The sequence below is a fragment of the Onychostoma macrolepis genome, chromosome 09 (assembly GCF_012432095.1).
Source record: "Onychostoma macrolepis isolate SWU-2019 chromosome 09, ASM1243209v1, whole genome shotgun sequence".
Classification (NCBI taxonomy): domain Eukaryota; kingdom Metazoa; phylum Chordata; class Actinopteri; order Cypriniformes; family Cyprinidae; genus Onychostoma; species Onychostoma macrolepis.
This window is the reverse complement of record NC_081163.1, coordinates 18,986,175-18,990,485: the sequence shown is the minus strand read 5'-3', so window position 1 is coordinate 18,990,485 and position 4,311 is coordinate 18,986,175. Positions and strand designations below refer to the sequence as shown.

The 4,311-nt window shown below is 38.1% G+C and overlaps 1 long non-coding RNA gene across 1 annotated transcript; it reads right to left on the bottom strand.

Annotated features, from left to right (window-relative positions):
- Positions 1–2,655: 2,655 nt before the first annotated feature.
- On the bottom strand, positions 2,656–3,860 carry LOC131547441 (uncharacterized). The gene is made up of 3 exons (XR_009272934.1): positions 3,313–3,860; positions 3,167–3,196; positions 2,656–3,039 (listed from the first exon to the last, which is right to left on the bottom strand). It is a non-coding gene; the product is annotated as an uncharacterized LOC131547441 (long non-coding RNA).
- Between the last annotated feature and the right edge of the window lie 451 nt (positions 3,861–4,311).

The window sequence follows — 4,311 nt, the reverse complement described above, 5'->3', positions numbered from 1 at the left end:
ACTGATGTAGGCCCATTGGTGTTATTCAATTCTTCTTTTTTTAATTGAAATATTCCCAAACTTGTTAACTATATCAGAAAATATCTTCATTCTCGAATATGTGTAAATAAATGCATTTTACTTATCCTGTTATTTGATCTATTGGTGATGGGCAAGTAGCCTAATGTAATTGTAATCTATTCGCATAAAACCTGTCTATTTACTTAAGTACTTTACTTCTGGGTGCCATCATGTAATAATATATACACTATATTGCCAAAAGTATTGGGTCACCCCCTTCTAATGAACAGGTTTGACTACTTTAGTAATTTCCATGAGTACAAATCTTAATGTTTAAGCATATAATGATATTCTAGGGAATTGTGTGCTTCTGATTTTAAAGCAACAGTTTGGACAGGACCCTTTTCTATTCTAACATGACAATGCCTCTGTGTATAAGGCAAGGTTCAAAAAGAAATGATTGATTGAGTCAGTGTGGAAGAACTTGACTGGTCTGCAGAAAGCCAAGTCCTAATCCAAGCTGAACACCTCTGGTGCGACTTTAAATGCAGATCTTGAGCCAAAAACTCTTTACCAAACACCAATGACTTGTACATATGGGTACAGTCATTTTAGACACTTCCAAAACTGTTGCAACAGAGATGGAAATACAATTTTTAAATGCATGAATTCTATTTCCATCTTTGTTGCCACAGTTTTGGAAGTGCCTTTTTCTGTTCTAAAGAAGGGGGTGTCCCAATACGTTTGTCCATATAGTGTATGTTTGGTAAAGAGTTTTTGGCTCAAGATCTGCATTTAAAGCCACTCCAGAGGTGTTCAGCTTGGATTAGGCTTTGGCTTGGACTTGGCTTTCTGCAGACCAGTCAAGTTCTTCCACACTGGCTAAATCAATCATTTCTTTTTGAAGATATAATGCAACATGAGCAGACATAAATTTAACACACTTTTCATTTCATTGTTATTTCATTCGCGACAGTGTGAAAAACAAATTAAACATTATATGGTTGAAAACATTAAAAACTTTTTAATAGATGACAAGTGAGCGCATCTGTCTCTGCCCCAGGGGCCAACCAAACAGTACAAACGCTGATTTGAATTTAGCAGCTGATGATAATCACACCGGTGTGATTGTATCAAAAAATATTAAAGAATGTTTTTTTGTTTTTTTCTTCAAAATCCACTTGGTTCAAAAATATGAGGGAGCATGTGTCCCCAGTTTGAATGGTAACTCATATAATTTGTATTATATAATTAATGATGTAACGTACATAATCTAAAATTCATTAAATAACAAAATGCAATTTCACTAGAAGTCCCAGACTTCATGACCCCACTGTAGGCTATTTGACACTTTGCCCTGGAAAAAACCGAAAAAAATAAAAATAGATTACCAAATACACAAACTACATACACAGATAATATTTCAATCTATCCCAATTTTTTTTTTCCTCACTACCCACTCGCATTTCTTGTGTAACCAAACCAGACTGCGAGAGTGTTAAGAGGCTTCAGTCGGTTCCTCAGGCTGTAGATGACTTCAGTGAAATGTGTTTACAGATTTGAGAGACAGAGTCAATTTCAGCTGGCTTAAACCATACTGACCCGACCGTGACTGACGCCACACCGTGGCCTCTGGCAACGCAGTAGAGTTATGGGATGTCCGACTGGATTATCGGGAGAGCAGGGGGGGTAGCTTTTTTTCTCTCCATTGCAAAATGCATGAATGCAAACACAGTTGCTCTGTTCCCGAAACCCAGTGAGCAAACTAGTAGGTAGTATTTCAATATAATATAATATAGAAAATTACAAAATGGTTTAAAAAAATTAAAATAATAAATAATATATTAAATTCCTTAATTGTTTTATAATACATACACTTGATTACATAAGACAATTATTTTATTTAATAACATTCTATAGTTTTGCATTGTTTCTTGTCTGTATTAAATACTGAAATGACAGAATGTCTGCCTAAGTAGAGTTTTCCAAATCAGCCACTTATGAGGTTCCATTCTAGTTAGGATGCTATCTTTGTAGACATCATGACTCACTGGGTTTTGGAACAGAGTTGACTTTTATGTTTCAGTCTGGCTTGTGGAGGTCATAAAAGATGATGTGTGTGGATGAAGGAGACGGGTGTTTCTGGTCAGTAAGCGTGTGGTATGAGAGGTGTGGCTGTAAACGTGATGTGTGTAAAAGTGATCTAAACCACACAGAGACTAGTGTGTGTCTGCATCTCCGATGCTTTTGCCATTTAAGCACCTCTCTAAGACTGCAAACACACCGTTTCCTTTGTCTAAGAGGCTATGCGAGAAGTTCCTTTCGTTTATTTGGTCAAGACCAAGTATCTGAGCTTCCTCTCTGAGAATGAGACAAACAAACTCCAGTGAGCTGACAGACAGGTCTGAGCACAGGCACACACATTAATGATGTTTTCAGACTCAATAATGCAAGCTTGAAAATAATCCTTCAGAAAAAACCCCAGCGTATCTCATTTCTCACTCTATAGCATATGTGATGTTGGCGTCAATGTGCCACCAGCTCTGCGTTTGCTCTGCTAATCCTTTCAAAGGTCAAAGGTCATCGGGGGTCACCGCCTGCATTTGCTGCATTGAGAAACAAGGTAATGGAAAAAAAAAAAAACCTTTGACAAACAACAGCTCTCGTTACCCAACTCCTCCTTTACTCATCTGTCCTTCCCTCATACTCCCTCTCTTGTGCTCTCCCACACATTTTCAATTTCGCCATACCGCAAAATCTCATCACCTCATCCACCTCTCCGCTGTTTCTCATTCATTTCTCTTTCTCCCTCTCTCTCTGTTGACAGGCATTAAGGAATGGCGTTAACTGACACTCAATCCACAGGTTGGTCCAATAGAATTCCTCTTTTCCACTCACTGTTAAATCCTGCGCTTTAGACATATCACATGCCAGCTGCCACTATCCATTCTTCTTTTTTCTTCATACCTCATCCCTCGCTCTCTGCTCATGTGTCCATTTATTTTGCTCTTCCCCACTGATTTTTCATTAAAGACGTGACTACAAATGGAAAATAAGTGAAACAGAGAGATTACGGAGGAAAAGTGGTGAAAAGTTCATCGCAGAAGGCTAAAAGAAAAGTATTTGTGTTTTATACAAAAAATTAATTCTGTCATGGTTTACTCACACTAATGTCTTTCCAAACCTGTATGACTTTCTATGGAATATAAAAAGAGTCATTTAGAAAAATCTGTGCATATATCTTTTCCATTCAACAATAGGTCATAGTCATCAAGTTCAGTCTTTTAGAAACACACACACATATACAAGTACCATATAATGGTCGCTTTTCCACTGCATGGTACGGCAAGGTACGGTTCACTTTTCCACTGGGTACAGCTGCACTACCTGTTACTTTTTTTCAGTACCACCTCGGCTGAGGTTCCAAGTGAACTGTACCGTTACCAAAACGTGACGTGTAAACTCTGCTGATCACTGATTGGCCGGAGAAAATCGTCACTGCCTGCGTCATTGAACTTGCCGCACGAGACACAACAGACCCGCTAGATTTAAATCAGCAGCCAGCGAAGGATCTAAGTAACGCGACTGTTTTGAATGAGTGCACCTTTCTTTTAACAACCAAAAAATGGCTGTTTCGTTGTCTCTTGAGGAAGTACAGACTGTCCTCTCTTTGATAGCCGAGGAGCAGATCCAGCGAGAGCGTGATTAAAACGTTTTTCAGGAGTCACGGCAGTAGAGCGACATGTGAATAATCCCGCCCACTCTAAACCGGTAGTGATGGGAAGTTCGGATCATTTTAATGACTCGGACCTTTGAGTCTCGTTCAGCAAAATGAACGAATCTTTTTTCGAGTCATTTCGTTAATTTTAGCAAAATATAATTACAATGTTACGTGCTACTTCCCTAACACATCTACTACGTATGCAAACGTTGAGTATTCCCATCTGAGTTGCTAAATTACATTTTGTATTGAAATGTTGGTGATCAGATTGTTGTGACACTATAACCAGGAAGCTTTTTTGGTGAGTACAGTAGAGGACATCTACGGAGTATTTCATACTCTTTCACATTGAATCAGAAAAAAAAATACAAATAAATTTTTTCAAGATATGGTGCCCTTAAGTTCAAGTAAACCCAAGGACAAAAGCATTTGTGCCTTAAATCACTTGAACACTTTTTCTTCTCTATCACCAGATAGCACAAACACATTTCATATTTCAATGTTTTTGTTCAGTGGAAACAAATAAAGTGATATATATTGTTGTTTATGTGAGAGAGAGATCATTAGCCATCCTGTCAGTGTTTTGAGGG